Raw genomic sequence first — 20,156 nt, 5'->3', positions numbered from 1 at the left:
ATCACTTTTGTTTTGAATTAATCATGATGAATTAATTAATCAATAAAATTAATCAAAACTATCAATTAATCATGAATTTAAAAAATATCCAGGAACAATCCAGGAACTGTATTTAACCAGTTCTTAGCCATAAAAGCTGGGGTGCCAATGTACACACCGAGATAGCGGATGCCTTCCTTCTCCCACTGCAAGTTTCTGGGAAGATGAGGCAAACCAACAGCCGGGGTATGGCCAATCCATAGAGCTTGACATTTGCTCTAATTTATTGTAGTTGTGCAAGCTGAAGAGAACTTTTCCAAGTCATTTAATAACATGGTGACATCATCACTATTACGCACCATGACACACACAGATCATCAGCATATGCTGAGATAACAATTGGCCTTTCAGTTGGCATCACAGGAAAGCCTGGTAGACTATCACGAAGGTGAATTAGGAGGGGTTCAATACAGAGGGAGTGGAGAATGTCTGATAACGGACACCCTTGATGGACTCCTCTTCCAACCAACAATGGTGCACACAGGCTATTAACTTTAATGATGCTAAAAACATGATTATACAACAATGAGACATGGGATATAAAAGTTGCCCCAAAACCAAACTGTTTTAAGGTGTAAAATACATATTCATAGCAAATAGAATCAAAAGCTTTCTCTTGGTCAAGTAAGAACAAGCCAGCATTCTGCTTTTGAAGAGCACAGACATCCCATAAGTCCCAAATTAAAAAATATTATCATGAATAGACCGGTTTGGAATACAAAAAGATTGATCAAAATGAATTAAAAAGCTAAGAAAAGGCTTTACACGATTTACAATGGCCTTGGAAAAGATTTTGTAATTCGCACAAAGCAGAGAAATAGGCCTCCAATTCTGCAAGGTCTGGAGATCTCCTTTCTTCGGGATAAGGCACACGACTGCACGGCGACAACTTAAAGGCAACAAACCATCTTGTAAAGTAAACTACAAAAACATCGAAAAGTGTTGGTCCAAGCAAATCCCAAAATGTTTAATAAAATTCAATAGGTAAACCATCAAAGCCAGGTGCTTTATGATCATGAAGGTCATTAAGAGCTATTAAAAGTTCATCTACAGTAAAATCTTGTTCTAAAGAATGTTGTTGCGATTCTTCCAATTGTGGTAGATTTTGGGTAAAATCAGACATTGCTCGTTCATTACTTTTCTTTGTGGTAAAAACATTCTTGTAAAAAATCCCAAATAAAACACTTCAACTGAGCATTGTCTTCAATAATTTATCCATCATTTTAACGTAAGATTAACAGTGAACGATTAGACTTTGTAGTTTTTTCAAAGTTAAAAAAAGTATTTACAGCAAGTTTCTGAAGTCGACAGGCCTTTCACTCTAAGTCGGGTTTGCACTCCAGGAGCATCTTCTCTGATGAAACAATTCAATCGGGCTTGTTTCTCATAAAGCCGCCGGCATCGTACATCCTTATCAATGTTAATCGTGCTATCTTGTAAAAAGAGGATTTCTTTCTTTAAAATACTTATCCTTGCTTGCTTTACATGAGTGAAGTTATTCCTATATTGCTGACAGAAGACTCAGATTTGTGCTTTTATATAATCCCACCATTGACAAAGATTGGTAAAATCGTTCTGTGATTCGAGAATTCGAAGCCAAAAATTTTTAAAAGATGATTGAAAAAAGGAATCATTTAAAAGAGAGGTGTTAAAAGACCAATGAGAAGTATTCCTCTGATGACTAGGAAAAGAAAGACGCATTTTAATTTAAAAAATGATCAGAAAAGCCAGAGGGAGTGATGTCAGTAAAACTTACATGATATAAAAAAAAGAGACTAATGTAAAATTGATCAAGCCTTGCAAGCGACATGTTATTTAACAAGCAACGACACCAAGTAAATTGTTGGGCGTTCCCATGGTGTAGCTGCCAAACATCACCAATATCATGTTGTAACAAGAGAATGGACAAAGGCCTAGCACTAGCTGGGTGAGGTTCAGGGCTGTTCCGATCTCTGACTGGATCTAATTTACAATTAAAATCACCACCTAAACACTAGGGTATCGGGGGTGAGATGATTAAGAAAAGTGAAGGAATCAGTGAAGAAAACTGTCCTGACTGTACTGTCACTTGGGGCATAAACATTGACAATTAAAATCCGCTGGTGGTTATATATAAAATCAATTACAGCTAAATATCCAGGAACAATTTCTTTAAAAAAAAAAGAGGAGATGGGAAGATGTGGAGAAATATAAAAAGCAATACTGGCACTCACGGAGGCTATGTTACTAAAAAAACCAAGTGCCTTTCAACTTCAGCCTCCAGTCTGCCATACAACAAGCGTCGCCTGAGTTTCTTGTAAAAGAAGAATATCTACCTTTACATTATTCATTAGCTGCATCGTTTGGACTTTATGTAAAGGATTACATCCTCTGTTTATATTTAAACTTGCTATAATCATAATCAAGAAGTTTTTATGAAATCAAGTGCTTCCTTGCTCTAAGAATATATTTTTTCAGTGTTTTACAAGAAGTGCTGGAAATGGCAGCAGCTTCCCGGTTCTTAACAATTATTTGTGCTTTCTGGACAAAAGCACACAAGTTGGGAGAAAAAAATAATTTTGATCTACTCGCTTCTTACAAGTAGTTTTTTGTAAAATATGTAAGATTTTGGAAATAGATATTAAAGTATCATCAAGACTATTATCTGGGGGGAGCTCCTCGCCAAAAGCACTCGACGTCAGAGAGGAGCAACGGTCTGAATCATAGTCCTCAATTTCCTCAGGGCCTTCAGACATTTGCTCAATCTCCATGGTTAATTCAGGAGGAGGGACTAAAGATGTAAGAGAAACACTTTCAGTAGTTACATCCTTGGGTGTATCATTAACGATAGTGATGGCAATGCCACTATCTCTAACAGGAGCATGACAATGCTGAGATGATTCAGAGAGTATGGAGGGGGTAAGTCCAGTCTGGGGGGGACTGGTAGTAATAGTTGGAGGTTGCAAACCAGGGAGGGGTGGGGAGGAGGAGGAGAGGGGGAGCAGAGAAGGAAGAAGAAGAGGTGGGAGGGGGAGGGAGAGAAGAGCAAAGGGGGGAAGAGCGGGGAGGGGAGAAAGAGGTGAATGGGGGAGGGTAACATTCACGTCGTTATCAGACATTTTAGAGGTATAAAAATGTGAGTCGCAAAAATCTCTTGTAAGGTAAGTTTGAAATCACAACTTTTTTGTGGGAGTATCCAAAGGGGAAAACGGAACATAAATATCAGGATCAAAGAAAAGTCCGCGCTCGACGACTTGAGCAACCATCGGCACTTGAGAAACGAAGAAAACAATCTTTTTGTTCATACGGGAAACCGCCTTAACATTCTCAATCCCGATAATCTCACCGACACCAACAATTAACTTCTCCATGTCGATCTCCGACGGAGGAATACAAACAAAGCCATGTTTCCGGGTTAGCGTTTCAAACGAAGCATACCGCGAACTTTCACCTGCCATGACTCTTCAATGGCCGGATGTATAAAAAATAAATCGGCGAACACCATTCAAACTTCGACGGGTCATGAGAAAACGAGAACAATTTAAAATAAAGGAAAAGGTATAATGAATACAAAATAAGTAAATAAATAAATAAACACGATAAACTAATAATGCACAACAGTAGATCGTCACAGCCACTGCTCAAAGCACAACGAACGCAGACAAGAGAGCACAAGGGACAACACAGGGTTAACACATGCACCAACACGCTGCCATGACATACACACAGAGCGACTGGCCACCAGGGTGGGAGAGAGAGAGACTTTTGCATACTTTTATGATAAAAGTATCAAAACACACCAGAAAAACACACTCCATAAAAACAAATCCAAACGATTTTACAGCAAAAATAAATTCAACAAAAGCAATACAAACAAGGGTGCCTGTTCATGTCAAAACGCACCACAGAATAATACATATATGCAAAAAGTAAGTGCAAGTACTTTACACTTTTACAAACCAGATTCCACCACGAAAAGAAACTCAAAACCCCATCAGTGTGCCACTGATCACCCACAATATCCAGGCTCAAAAGATAAGCCTGCTCCATTTTTACTCGTGCCGAAACCATACCTTTAAAGCACAAAAACACATTTACATTCTTCCCCTTCAATTTTGCTTTCCTGGTTTTATAAATTGCCAGTTTAGCAATACCCAAAAGAAAATACAAAAACGAGAGGAATGGTTTATTTTTATAATTCCGCTCGATTCCATAAATAAAGACTGGAAAGGAAAAAACAAAATTAAATTTATAGAAAAACTGTTGAAGGAAGAGAAAGAGGGGTACCAATCTCTTACATTCAATAAAAACATGGGCAACATTTTCAATTAAATCACAAAAAGGACAAAAAATCAGAACAGAAGAGTTAAACTTATGGAGTAATGTCTGTGTGACCAGGGCTTGATGTGCTCGTTTCCAATTCAGGTCTCCAGTTCACCCAAGAGTTGGAGAACTATACATTTTGTTCCAAACTGGAGTTTAAAAAGTTACAGCAGGTAAGATCTCATTCCACCAATTTTTTAACAGTTTTGTAAAACCAGGTATACACGCTTCTAGACATATTTTGTGGATAGCCGTTTTCCCCATGACGTGAAACACACCAATTTCCTCAAAGTTTGAGAAGAACACACCCTCTTGTTTTTTAGAGGCAATTTGAAGTTCAGGGAAATATTGACGCGAGTCTTCCATTTCATCCACCCCAGTCCACCCGATGTTTAGTGTATGAAAGGTTTGAATTATTGCTTTCAAGACATTTTCCACAATTCGAGCAGAACGAACGCAATTTTTAAGGAAAGTGAGCGAACAGGTAGCCAGCCGTTCAAGGATGGCTGCAACAAGTCTCGCACTCTGTTTATTCCAACACTGGTGAAATAATGCATAAACGACCTGGAGGTTGAAATTCCAGAGAATAAAGGATTCTGAAATAATGGCTCATGTACAAACTTTTGGGCATCGTATGATACCTCTAAATGTTGCACTCCGGGGACTTGCCAAGCATTCAAAAAGCTCTGATGAAAACTGGGGGAGCTGAGACATGTCAACGTGTTGCAGGTCGATGAGGAAAAGTTAACGGTCATATTTCAGACCTTCTGCTTTCTGCAACCAGGTGTTTATGAGAGGTCGCCAAGGAACACACTCACTGTACAGTAAGCGCTTAATCGTGGAAATCTGGAACGCCATTATCCGACTTGGGATATGCATCAGATTTTGACCACCCACATTTCGGGGTCTGCAGACCACGTCTGGGCCCAGCCAATGGTGGCCATCCCAGAAAAAAAATCAGTCAGAACCCTCTGAATGGCCGTGACCAAGTATCTAGGAGGTTCAAGTGGGATGACTTTATGCCAAATAAATGGAACCACCAGGTTGTTTATGATTGACACCCATGTCTTAAGTGAGAGAAGTTGGTACAAACTTTTCCACCTTGCCAGTTTCAATTCAATTTTTCCCAGGAAGTTCTCCCAATTTTTTTTGTTCATACACTTCAATTCCGAGAAGTAAGCCGAAATATTTAAACCCCTCACTACTCCACTGTGTTCCTCCTGGTAAAACAGGCCGGGACGAGGAAGGCGATCTGGGGCCGACCCAAAAAGCTACACTATTTTTCCAATTTACCCTTGCAGTAGAAGCGAGCTCAAACTGGGTAAGGCAACGAGAGACCTCAGAAACATCTTTTTGATTTGCAATAGCAACACAAATATCATCAGCATAAGCTGAAACAACGAATTTGGAGTTTTGTGAAAGAAAGACTCCTAACACTGAGTTCCAGAGAAAAGCTAATAAAGGTTCAACGGATAGATTGTAGAGCCTGCCTGATAGTGCATTGACCTGATGGATGCCTCGCTGAAAGGGGAAAGGGTGATAAAGACTATTATTAACCTTCAGCAGACAAGATTCATTTTTGTACAATAACTTAACATCAGCAATAAATTTTTCCCTGAACCCTGTTCTCTTTAATACATCAAACAAAAACGAGTGGTTAACACTGTCAAAATCTTTTTCTTGATCTAAAAGTAACAAACCAAAATCAGGAGATGTAGTTCGACCGAGACTGATGAAGTGTCTCACCAAAAAAATATTATCGTATATGGAACGTTATGCAACACAGTATGACTGATCAGTGCCAATCAAGAAAGAGATGACTTCCTTTAGACGGGTTGCAAGTGCTTTTGACAAGATTTTCTAGTCCGTGTTGAGAAGTGACACAGACCGCCAATTTGTGGTCTCATGCAGGTTTCCTTTCTTCAGAAGGAGACGCAAAACTGCCCTCCAGCAGCTCAGTGGCAATTCACCTTGAACAACACTCTCCTGAAAGACCTCAAGAAGAGTAGGGCCGAGAATGTCCCAGAAAGCCTTATAAAATTCAGCCGGAAGGCCGGCAAGTCCAGGGACTTTCCCATCTTTGCTATCCTTAAGCGCAGCAGTAAGTTCTCCAAGAGAAATGCCAGGCTCAAGCAATTGTTGTTGGTCTTCAGACAGAGAAGGGAGCAGTTCAAGCATCGCATTCCAGTTCTCCTCATTCACAGTTCTTATTGCGAAGAGTTTAGAAAAATATTCCTGTAGTTCATGCTTAATATCACTCTGGGAGGTCAACAAATCACAACCAGAAGAGCGCAAAGCATGGATTTGTTGAGAGGTCTTAACCGTTTTTTCCAAATTGAAGAACCCTTTGTTTGGTGTGTCAAGTTGGATTTTTTCGTTCCGCAGTCGGACGAATGCGCCGGCCGCCCACTCTTTCACCATTTCAGCCAGAAGGGTCCTTTTCTCCGACAACTGCTGGACATTCGCACTACACAATCCAGCTTTCTGCTCACAGATAAGTATATCGTTTTTTTTTTTTAAGCAGATATCACACCAAAAGCATCGCATGTGCTGTAAGAGCAGTATCGTTGGCAAAAACATTTGATTTGGGACTTTGTGCTGTCCCACCATTATCTTAAGTTAAAGTATGAACCCTTTTGCGACTCACATTTTCCCCATACCATTTTAAAAGCTTCTATAAAATGTGCACTTTGTAAAAGTTTCACATTAAAAGTCTAATATGCACTTCCACAGACATGATGAGGAAAGCCAAACATCATAACAATCATGTGATGATTGGAAAAACCAGATGGCCTGATATATGAGTTCTTAACAATATTTTCCATTTCATGATTAACATAAAATCTGTCTTGGCGAGCCATCGTCAAAACAATTGATGCACAAACCCATGTATACTGACGGATATTATGGTTTTGTACCCGCCACACATCCACCAGTTTAAACTTTTTAACAAGCTGTGCCAAAGGCCTTGCACTGGGTGGATGAGGCTCACAAGTGTTCCGATCAAGTTGTGGGTTGAGCGTGCAGTTGTAGTCACCCCCCAGACACAACATGGTCAAGTCAATGGTGCTTACAAACTCTGCCAACTTATATAAAAAGGCACCTCTTTCAGAGTTAGAACCAGGACAGTAAACATTAGTCATGCAAATCCTTAGGTTACCACTGACAAATTGCACAGACAGTAAGTAACCTTTACAAATTACCTTACAAGTTGTCTCCAAAGGCTGGAGCTAATCTTCCACACCAGCACATAACTCCGATACCACCAAGGGATTTCCCATGTGGGACGGACCTTGGAGGTCCCGCGATCCTGACATGATCTGGACCTTATTGTGCTCCTTAGCATCAAAGGCATCATCGTTTGTCCGTTTTTGGCCTTTTTCCTGGTATCCATAATGGATACCTCCATGTCGTCCACACTGTCCTGCACAGTGGGTTGTAAAGGAGAGGAATCAACCACTTTCACTTCCTCCTTTGGTTGGGGAGGATTAATTACGTCACGATCAAACACCCTCTCCTCAACGCCGGTCGGGGTGGACGAGTCTAACACACAAGGGGGGGGGGGGCGAGGCTCCCGATTCACCTTCTCCTCATCAGTTTGTGGTGAGGAAGAATCGTTCCTCACCACACCTTCACTTTCTTGCGGTGTAACCACACTGGGACAAACACTTCACATGCCCGTAAGCCCCGCACCCAAAACACGGCATGACCTCTGAGGAGACAAACATTTTATATTCAAAACCATTAATTTTTAGACTTCGTACAACATTGTGTTTTTTTCATTTTCAGGTAGTATCATACAAACCACTCTTTTTAAGGACATGACGGGTTTAAACTTATCGCTAACATTACGCATCGGCACCATTAAGACCCTCGACACAACCTTACCGAACTTGTTTAACTGTTTAACTGTTTAACAAGTCCTGATTCCGTTTTAATGGTGGAATATTACGAATGTTAACTTTAACTGTTTGGGCCTGCAAAGCAAACACAGAAAGGTAAGTGTTCGGTTCGATGAACTCAACCACCATGACTACCATGTGTTCCTCAGACACAAACATGACAAACTTCTTATTGATGCGACAAGCAGCACGAATGTTATGTGATCCAACGACGTTACCAATGGCGGAAAGTACATCGTTAAGTTCCACCTCACTGGGAGGGATACAAACTATAACGTGTTTATGAGTTAGTGACTCGAACATCTCAATGCAGAAACGTTCACCAGCCATTCTAACTGAGGAAAACAAGTTAGTAAACTTCACCGAGAGGATAAGGTGTTTCACAAACACCAAGATATCAATCCATTAAAGTCGAGAATCGATAAAGAAACCGCTCAGAGTGAGTGGCAGCCATGACAGGCCTTCGGCTGAAGATTTTCTCGACACGTCTGTCTGTCTGTCTGTCTGTCTGTCTGTCTGTCTGTCTGTCTGTCTGTCTGTCTGTCTGTCTGTCTGTCTGTCTGTCTGTCTGTCTGTCTGTCTGTCTGTCTGTCTCTCTCTCTCTCTCTCTCTCTCTCTCTCTCCCTCCCTCCCTCCCCCCCTCCCCCCCCCTCCAGACAGAAAGGAAAGAACACGGGAAAAGTTCACAAGTATAAAAACGAACACATGGGAAACGTGAAGTGTGGAAACACCAAACAGCACGGCAAAGGAGGGGTACTCAAGACATGAAGCAAGGAGCAGCCATGACAGTAGACGCAACGCCACAAAGGTTAACGGGATTCCCCAGCGGAGTACCACGGTCAAAACACCAATCTTGATGAGGTTGAAATCAACTTTAATATCACTCATCACACAACGCGCCCGACTAGGCCAAAACCATGCTCGCCTGAAATGTCCCCTGCACGGTAACCCCGTGCCCACACAGACACGAAGGACAGAACAACATAATGGCGCAACGTGTCAACAGACAGCAGGGGGCGAGAGAGAGACAGACAGACAGAGACAGAGACAGAGACAGGGAGAGAATAGGACAGAGACACAGAGACACAGAGAGACAGAGACACAGAGACACAGAGAGAGAGAGAGAGACACAGAGACACAGAGAGACAGAGAGACTTTGACTTTTAGGTCTTTTTATTACAAAAGAATGTATAAAAAGATTTTTTAAATTCAATACAACAAAGTTTTTCAATAAACCCACACAACAAAGGAAAGGATAATCTACAAGAATGGAAAAAAAAGAAGAAAACAATTCATTTTAAAGTAATTGATAAGCATTAACAACAAGAGAGTTTATAAAAACGGATGCTCCAATTGTAAATTTTTAAAATAATACATCAGACTGAGAGAAATCCATCAATCAAAACAAAACAAAAGGAAAAACGAACACTGTATCGTAGTCCAAAAGACATACAATACAGAGAAGGAAATTACACACACATTTCTAATTCATTCTCATTAACCTTACACATTTTTCCAACACACCAATTTTCAACAAATCCATTAATATTTGCATTATTACTATAGTAATTGAATTCCAGTTTTAGCCTTGTTGAAACCAGGGATTGAAAATACAGGATCACATTACATTGCTCTGGTGATTTTCCTTTAATTTTTAAATTTCGAGATAAGTAAATTGCTAGTTTGGCCTCTGACAATACATAATTCAAAAACAAAATTAACTTTTCATCTGCCGAAGCGACTCTGAGCCCAAAAATAAAAACCCGGAGGGAAAACCGAACATTTACGGGATCAAATATGTTCTTCAGTAGAAGAAAAACAGCAGACAATCGTATGCAAACAACATACCCATGAAACACATCTTCAGTGGTGTTACAGAAGGGACAGAGAAACCGACACAGTAACATCTAAACAATTTACAAAAAGGTTTGGCGGTAATGCCTCATGAGCAAGTCTCCATTGTAGATCACCTGACCTTTTTGTTGTAGGTGTGCAATACATTGATTTCCATTCAGGTTCAGAGGGGGCGATATCCGGTAACAAAGCTTTCCATCGACTTACTCCCACTGTCGGAGTGTTAACATTGATAACCGAAAGGCAAAACTGATAAATAAAATTGCTCTCGAGGTTGCCAAGGAGAAAAGAACGACACCCGGCTTGAGACAAAGCTGAACTGGTGAAACAAACCATTAAATTAGGAATTGAAGGATTATTGGATTCCCATTTCACCTCAGTACTCCACTTCAAACCAAGTCTAAAGGATGTGCGCATAACTTCAACAAGTACTTGGCTTACAACTTTTATTGACCTGGTACTGGTAACCTCAGCGATTTCCTTGGCAGATTTCCAGGCATGATTGGAAGAGTCACGAAGATGCCAAACATTTTTGATACCACTTGTAATTAAGTTTTGGGAAAAAACCGACTTTTGGGAACATTTGGAAAAAGTGGGTTTAGAAACAAGGGTTCTCCCGCAAACATTTGAACATCATATGACTCCTTTTGGCGGGTCACCACTACGGCTTGCCAAGCATTTAGTAGACTTTGATAAAACAGAGGGAGGTGAGACACATCAACTTTTTGAGGTTCCATCAAAAACAGCTCAAGGATGTAACCGAGCATTCCAGCCTGTCTCAGAATTTGTTGTGCTGTGGGGCACCAGGGCAGTTTTTTACATTGAGCAGTCGCTGGATTGATTTAATCCGAAAGGCCATCAGTCGACATTTGACGTCAATGAGCCCTTGGTCACCTCCGGACAGGGGTCGACAAAGTACATCCCACCTCAACTAGTGATGACCTCCCCAAAAGAAATTAACCAGTATCCGCTGAATATCCTTTAGTAAGGTGTCCGGTGGCTGTAGGCAGATGAATCTATGCCACAAGACAGAGGCGACTGAGGTGTTAACAATCAGTGTACGGCCTCTGAAGGACATTTGTGGAAGGAAATGTTTCCATTTTTGCAAACGTTTGGTCACGTCATCTACCATTCCTTCCCAATTCATGAGAGAACACTGGTAAGGACCAAGGTAAACCCCAAGATACTTGACCCCTTCTCTTTCCCAACTTAGACCTTTGGGAAGTGAGTGAGGTGGTGCCAAAGGAGGCCAACCGGATGTACGAGTGACAGAAAACACCCACAAGGCATTGCTCTTTTGCCAGTTGACCTTCAAAGATGAAGCCCGATGAAACATATGTAAGGAATCCAGGAGAGTGGTTCGGTCTTGATCGTTCCTAATTATTACACAGATATCATCAGTGTATGGAGATATTATGATATGGTGCTCCTCTGGGGAAGGTACAAAGCCAGAGAGTGAGAGTCGAAGATTAATAAGAAGCAGCTCGAGTAAAAGGCAAAACAGTAACCCTGACAACGGACAGCCTTGCCGAATGCCCCTCTGAACCTGAAAAGGAGAACAGAGAAAATAGTTTACTTTGCATAAGTTTGATATATTGTTGTATAATAGTTTAACCAAACATATAAACTTTTCACCAAACCCAAATTTTTGCAAAACATGAAACATGTAGGTGTGATCAACACTGTCAAAGGCCTTTTCAATGTCTAAAAAAAAGTCGTCCAACCCCGTCTTCCTTAAGGCCACAGTCAATCAAATCTCTGATTAAGAAGATTTTGTCAGAGATTGATCTTCCTGGAATACAGTAACTCTGGTCAGCATGAACAACAGTTCCAATTACACTCTTCAGCCGATTGGCAAGAAGTTTGGACAAAATTTTATAGTCCGAGCACAGCAATGAAATGGGACGCCAGTTCTCGACCCGCCAGAGATCTCCGCCTTTAGGGAGGAGGGAAACCACCGCTCTTCTACAGCTGAGAGGCAATATACCAGATCGTACGCTTTCTTGCAGGACCAGCAGTACTTCTGGACCTAGAATGTCCCAAAACGCTGTAAAAAAATCAACTGGAAGGCCGTCAATCCCAGGAGTTTTTCCATGTTCAAGGCTACTCAGAGCTGCACTGAGTTCCTCCAGGGTGGGCGGCACTTCAAGGCGTTGACGCTGGTCACAACTCAAAACAGGTACATGATTGGTCATATTCACATCAATATCTTTGATCATGGATTTATCCGCAAATAATTCAGAAAAGAAACCTTTCACAAGCGTTCTTACATCGCCCTCATTTTGTGTAATGTTCCCTGTGGTATCTATCAGGGAAACAATCCGCCTTTGGGACTTCTTAAAACCTTCCAACCGAAAAAAACTTTTTATTGGAGTGTCAGAAAACTTCATATTTTGAATTGAAAGTCTGACTGACATCCCCATTACTCTCTCGTGATTCAGTTCTCTTAGATAAGCTTTTTTCCAGTAATAACTGAATTTTCCTACCGTTTTGACATTGGGCTAATTCTCTCTTTAATTGCAAAATTTCAGTTTCTAAAAGTGAAACATGAATTTTATTCATACTTGTGGAGAACGACTTAAAACATTGGCAAAAAACACGGATTTGGGTTTTAGCATTATCCCACCATAACTGAACAGAAGAGTAGAAAGATTTTCTATGAACAAGTGTTTTCCAAAAACAATGCTTCAGTAAAAGAGCAATCTTCTAATAGGCTAGTATTGAAAGTCCAATATGCACTTTTATGAACCAACTGAGAAGAAGATAGGCCTAAGCACGACCAGGTGGTGATCAGAGAAACCGGAAGGGAAATGTTCACAAGATACCAGTACATTTCTATACGTAGAATTTATATACCATCGATCAAGTCCAGCGAGTGTGATCAACCCGTTAGCACACCGGCACCACGTGTATTGAGAGACTGTCAAGTGCTGTATGCGCTATGCGTCAAGCAGACCAAGTGATGTGAAACAACGAGAGATATCTTTGTGCACTTCGGGATGTGGTTCTCGTGTGTTTCTGTCGAGCTTTGGTTCAAACTTAAAGTTAAAATCTCCTCCAATACAAACACAATGATCAAGGGGTATCACGTGAAGATAATTCGCCAAACGTGTGAAAAAATCTTTACGAGCTACAACGCTACTAGGAGCATATACATTGAGTAAGGTGAGGTGAAACCCTTGATAAACCAACTCCAAGGATGCCAAGTGCCCTTTAACTATTTCACGGAAATTACAAGAGTCGGGTACGAACCCTGGACGAAGCAAAAAAGCCACTCCCGCAGAAACAGAGGACAGATTGCTAAAGAAACACTGTCCTTTATTAAGACGAAGCCAATCAGACTGTGCAGTCTCCGTTATATGTGTTTCTTGCAATAAGCAGATATCAATATGTTTCTGAAACACTAAGTTCTTAACTTGGACCCTACATAAATGGTTGGCACCACCTCCATTTATGTTTAAGGTGCCACACAACACTTCTTTTCTTTTCATCCTATATCGAGGAAATTTGGCTGCTGTTGTGAACATTCCATCCTCACTTTGGTAATAAGTTTCTTTAGCCTATGAGTTTGAGGTTTTGTCATTCCAAAATCTTCGTGATTTTTAATTATAAACCTTGCCGTTTGCAGGAAGGCAGGCAAGTCAGGAAAATGTTTCTGAATGTTGACTTTCCGCTGCCTAAACGTCTCATTTAGAAAGCTCACAAAGCGCTGGGGAGATACTTCAGAATGATCAGATGATAACTGGGACAGATCCGCCTCCTCTATGTTATCGTCTGAATCAGACAATTCAGATAAGAATCCATCAGGTTCACAAAATTCACTCTGATCTTTTATCACCTCATTTCGGAGCGATTCTAAAGGATCTACCGGGTGATGTGGAGTACATATTTGCGAACACTGATTTGCACTCTCCTCGACCTGAGATACAACTGCGAAAGCGTCCTCTTGTACCTCTTCATCGGGTACCTCTACCGGAGTCACAAAGACTGTATTCTGAATACTTGTGGTGTGACTATGAGGAGTCAAACCACTATTTAGTTCAGGCTCTGGAAAAACTGTTGTTGGTGATGATTCATCCATACGTTCTGCAGACGTTTCACCACCAATAACCAACTCAGTTTCATCACCGTTTGAAGGAACATTGCCACATTGTATTTTTTGGATGATACTCTCGTCTTGAGGTTCCTCAGTTACTACATTACCAGTATCCAGTACGACTACCTTGGAGGAACTAGTGGGTTCACGCGAAGTAGATGCTTTACATTTCTTTTTCACAGTTACAAAACCATCTTTTTCATCCTCGCCATGCAAGGAAACGGTATCATCGGAAACATTTGCGATACTGGCTGTCACATCCTCACGAGGTATCACCTCTGTCACCTCTTCACGAGGTATCACCTCTTCCACACCCAGAGGTATCACCTCTTCTGTCCCACGAGGTTTGCGGTCATTACCGGTTTTACAATCGACATCGACATGTCCCGATTCTCCACATGTTGCACAATGAGCTTTGGGACAAATTCTCTTTAAATGCCCAAAGTTCCCACAATGAAAACACGTGTGGTGAATTAACGTGAATCAAGGGACATGACGCGGGATCACATGTTGTGCGTCTCGCGTATAAGGGGATGTCTCTCTGCGGCACGAGTGATTGTCCCCGGGGCATTGCTATTGACATCGGCTGTCCACTTGATGCTCGTTAACTGAAGGTGCTCATTGACTGGTGAGAATGGAGATTATATCGAACTCCGTGCTTACGCGGATTAGTCTGCAATGGTTAACTGCACATGTATACGTTTCTGCTTATGTACTCCTAGCTGAACCTGTATTTCCTGGTGTGTCCACAGAAGCGGCTCCAATCAAATGGAATAAAGCCTAAACTCTGAAGGTTCATCTCTCGCTCTCATTTCAATTTATTCCATTTGATTTTCTCGGCTCTCTCAACCAAAGATGGACAAGATCTACAAACCAGAGAGGTTCGACGCAGACCCAAACACGACTGACGCAGAAATGAAATGGTCACATTGGTTCTGCTCCTTCTCACACTATCTGACCATCATCGCGGAGGGAGCTGACAAATTTGCCGCTCTCGTGAATCATGTCTCGCCCAGCGTGTACAGGCTCTTCTCGGGGTGCGACACTTACGAAGCAGCGATTGACGTACTGCAGGCGCTCTACGTGAAGCCCAAGAACGAGGTATACATACGACATCTTCTCAACACACGCAAGCAAGCAGCCGGGGAGACAATCGATCAGTTCCTGCAAGCTCTGAATCAGCTGGGAAAAGACGGCAGCTTCCGGGCCGTAAGCGCCGAGGAACACCGAAAGGAAGCGACACGGGAGGCATTCATCCAAGGACTCAGATCAGCCCACATACGGCAACGCTTACTAGAGAAAGCGCAACCCACTCTTGACAAGGTAGTCGATCAGGCTCGAGCGATGGATACGGCTCAGCAGCAATCTGAGTCATTTGGGACACCAATGCTGCTCATGAACGCTGCTACGATGGGAACCCAAGGAACCCCACTGGCACAGACACAGCCAGACATGAGGGATGGAGAAACACCCGAGGAGCCGGATACCCAGACCTCGTCAAACTCCTCAGCAACTGCTCCGGTCGGTAAATGCTTCTTTTGTGGGTACAAAAGGCATCCTCGTCAAAAATGTCCAGCCAGAGATGCCACATGCATGAATTGCGACAAGAAAGGGCATTATGCCAGGGTATGTAAATCTACTCTAAGGAGGAATAAACCCACTTCTGCGGCTCTCTACTCGCAAAATAAATTGACTGCAGCCTCTCCGGGGAATCTATCCAAGGCTATCATCAACGTGCGAATTAACGGGCATATGGCTGAGGCTCTGGTTGATACCGGTAGCTCTGAAAGTTTCGTCAACAGCTCGCTAGTGAAGGGCAGGAAATGGGTAATCCACCCGACTGACAATACGGTATGCATGGCCGCCACCTCACTACAATCCCGCGTACGAGGGTACTGCAATGTTGAATTGGACGTAAAAGGGTACACGCATCGGGATGTAAAGGTGCTGGTGCTTCGTGATTTGTGCGCAGACGTAATTCTGGGTCATAATGTCCTCAAGCAGCACACGAGCGTCGAAATACCCTTTGGAGGAAGCAAGCCTCGTCTAATTTTAAATGCGCTGACCACCGCGGAGGTGACGTCCCCCCAGCTGTTCGCTAACTTGTCGCCGGTCTGCAAACCGATAGCGATCAAATCGCGGCGATATACCACTGCTGACATGAATTTCATCACTTCAGAAACCAAGCGATTACTGGAGGAGGGAATTATAGAACCGAGCGATTCGCCATGGCGCGCACAGGTGTTAGTGACCAGCAGTCAGAACCATAAGAGACGGATGGTTGTCGATTATTCCCAAACGGTCAATCGCTTCACCCAACTCGACGCCTACCCCCTGCCGCGCATAGATGAGATGGTCGAACGCGTGGCCAATTATAAGGTATTCAGTACCATCGACTTGCGAAGCGCCTATCATCAAATTCCCATCCGAGAGGAAGACAAACCGTACACTGCATTCCAGGCAGGGCGGCGCCTCTACCAGTTCAGAAGGATACCATTCGGTGTCACGAATGGAGTAGCTTGCTTCCAACGGGTTATGGACGACATCATCTCAGATGAAAACCTCGAAGACACTTTTGTTTACGTGGATAATGTCACAGTGTGCGGTAGGGATCAGAGGGAACATGATAGGAATCTGGACAGATTCTTGAGCATTGCTGGAAAATATAATCTGACTCTCAACTACGAGAAATGCGTATTCTCGGGAAGGTCAATTGACCTTCTCGGCTACACGATAGCCAACGGCACAATTAAGCCTGATCCTGAGCGATTGCGCCCGCTCCGTGAGCTTCCACCACCTCAGGACTTGCAGACAATGCGCCGGGTGATCGGGATGTTCGCTTACTATGCAAGATGGATTTCGCAATACTCCGAGAAAATATATCCCCTAGTGCATTGCAAAAACTTTCCACCAGATGCCGCTGTCGTGAAAGCTTTCCACGATCTCAAGGATGATATCAGTAAGTCCGTGGTTTTATCGATCGACAGCTCGGTGCCCTTCGTGGTGGAAACCGACGCTTCAAATCACGCCATAGCTGCAACACTTAATCAGTCTGGGCGGCCGGTCGCTTTCTTCTCGAGAACTCTCTCTAGAAGCGAGCAGAGACACTCGGCAATAGAGAAGGAGGCGTACGCCATCGTCGAAGCGCTGCGTAAATGGAGACATTATTTACTGGGAAACCACTTCACGCTCGTTACGGACCAACGATCCGTGGCTTTCATGTTTGATGGGAAAAATAACGGGAAAATTAAGAATGAAAAAATTATGAGATGGCGGATAGACCTAGCCTGCTACAGGTACGACATTGTTTACCGGCCCGGGAAGGAAAACCCTGCTGCAGATACCTTCTCCCGGGTCTACAGTTCGGCAACAATCAGTCAGGCTTTGCAAGACCTCCATGTGTCTCTGTGCCACCCAGGGGTAACCAGGATGGCACATTTCGTACGCAGACAAAATCTTCCCTATTCTGTTGAAGATATTAAACAAATGAATGCTTCATGCCCTGTTTGTGCTGAACTAAAACCCAGATTCTTTGGCGCGGCATCTGGCAGACTGATCAAGGCTACTTCCCCCTTCGAGAGACTAAACATCGACTTCAAAGGGCCCCTGCCCACCGAGACAGACAACAGATACATATTCACCGTTGTTGATGAATATTCAAGGTTCCCTTTCGCGTTTCCGTGCTCGGATATGACCTCGGGCACTGTCGTAAAATGTCTCTCTGACCTCTTCGCTATGTTTGGGAGACCTTCGTACATACATTCAGACAGAGGGCCGTGTTTCATGTCGGCCGGGCTAAAACAATTCCTATTAGAGCACGGCATAGCAACTAGTCGAACGACGGGTTACAACCCACAGGGGAACGGGCAGGTGGAAAGGTATAATGGAGTTATTTGGAAAGCCGTAACTCTGGCGCTGAAATCGAGAGGACTGGGCCCCGAGCGATGGGAGGTTGCTCTTCCTGACGCAATGAATTCCATACGCTCTTTGCTCTGCACGTCCACAAATGCCACTCCTCACGAACGTATGTTTACTCACCAACGACGTTATGTTGACAGTCAAACGGTGCCCAACTGGCTGACCCATCCCGGTACAGTGTTCATGAAACGCCCGGTCCGACAAAGCAAGTATGAACCCCTGGTGGAGGGGGTCGAACTCATTGACACTAATCCAAAGTATGCTCATGTCAGGCTCCCGGATGGCAGGGAGACCACTGTGTCGGTTCGCCATCTGGCTCCCGCCGGTACTCCTCCCGCCGGTACACCACCTCCTGGCTCTCCTCCTTCTGACATTTCCCCCCCAGGAACTCCGCCAGGCGACGGGGCTGCCGTGTTCCCCCCGAGGGCGATCGAGGAGTCATCCCCGGCACAAGTCGAGGCTCACCAAGAGGATCGGGAGTCTCCCTCAAGTGAAACTGCCGTTTACTCCCGGAGAGGTCGACGAATAAGGCCCCCTCGACGACTCAATCTGTGAAGGAGATTATCGGCATTCTCGCTGCTCATGCTCCTATATGCCCATTATATCATATATCGATGCTCATTTCCATGCTCCTACAACTCAAAATAATCACTGCTTGGCATGTATGCTCCTGTAGATCTATTAGTCCGCGTTGCTTGAAATGTATACTCCTATGGAGCTAAAGCAATCATGGTGTGTAAGATGGGCCCCTAGTTACATTTTAAAGGTGAGGAGAATGTGGTGAATTAACGTGAATCAAGGGACATGACGCGGGATCACATGTTGTGCGTCTCGCGTATAAGGGGGATGTCTCTCTGCGGCACGAGTGATTGTCCCCGGGGCATTGCTATTGACATCGGCTGTCCACTTGATGCTCGTTAACTGAAGGTGCTCATTGACTGGTGAGAATGGAGATTATATCGAACTCCGTGCTTACGCGGATTAGTCTGCAATGGTTAACTGCACATGTATACGTTTCTGCTTATGTACTCCTAGCTGAACCTGTATTTCCTGGTGTGTCCACAGAAGCGGCTCCAATCAAATGGAATAAAGCCTAAACTCTGAAGGTTCATCTCTCGCTCTCATTTCAACACGTTCATGTCGCCGATGAAGCAAATATTTGGTAATCGCGATCGTCGATTCCAACCTTGAGGGAAACCTTCAATCCCGTGTCGTCTCCACAGTCCGGGAGCTCCATGTTCACCTGGCGCCGGAAACTCCTCCTCACGTGCTTCGCCTTTTCATGGCGACACCCGAGGGGGATCATGGAGATTGGAGAAACGATCGTTCCGTAACGAGACAAGATGGACAGAATCGCTTCACTCGGCACGAATGGAGGACAATTTGAAACGACAATTTTCGTTGCGGGGACATCCATAGGGGGGACGCCATGACGAAACGACCAAGCTGTTAGGGTTAGGGTTGTCCTTTATTCTTTACGAGCTGTTAGGGTTAGGGTTTGTTAGGATAAACCGGCGCTCACGACGTCGTGAACAAAACGTTCATCCGACACGAAAACCACCACTTTCTGGTTGACACGTGACGCGGCCCGTTCGTGGTCAACACCGATAACATCGCCGACCGCCAACACGATCTGTTCGGTGAGACATCTATCGGGGGGACACAAACCAGGCCGTTCTTTTCTGGTCAGCGCTTCGTACACAACATGTCGCTGGGGACGAGCGGCCGCCATGTTTTACACACACGACGCGCCTCGTCCTCCTCACTCAGGAAGGGGAAGTTACAAAAACACTCAAACTTTTCCGAACCTTGGGAAAGGGAGCTCGAACTGAACAAAACAAGGAAAGATAAGCGAAATTAAAAAGCAAAAAAAAAGGTTTTAAAGCGAAAAGTTTTTAGATTTTGAGAACGACGAACAGGGAACCGCCCGGAAAACCGACGATACCCTGACGAGCGGCGGGACGAGGATCTCTCCACTCCACACAGAGGGGAAAACACGGGGAACAACCCACAAACACAACACGAACACAGAGGGGAAACACGGG

General features: G+C 43.6%; 1 protein-coding gene across 1 annotated transcript in view; it reads right to left on the bottom strand.

The window, feature by feature from the left end:
• Positions 1 to 19,915, bottom strand: part of OSBPL6 (oxysterol binding protein like 6) — a 225,696-nt gene extending 205,781 nt beyond the window's left edge. Inside the window, exon 1 of the mRNA XM_085869969.1 lies at positions 19,298 to 19,915. The gene's annotated coding sequence lies outside the window, so the exon portion shown is untranslated. The remainder of the gene's footprint in view (positions 1 to 19,297) is intronic.
• Positions 19,916 to 20,156: the final 241 nt, after the last annotated feature.

Source organism: Eptatretus burgeri, chromosome 2 (assembly GCF_056783735.1).
Source record: "Eptatretus burgeri isolate ZD-2024b chromosome 2, Ebu_testis_v1, whole genome shotgun sequence".
Classification (NCBI taxonomy): domain Eukaryota; kingdom Metazoa; phylum Chordata; class Myxini; order Myxiniformes; family Myxinidae; genus Eptatretus; species Eptatretus burgeri.
This window is presented reverse-complemented; position numbering and strand designations above follow the sequence as displayed.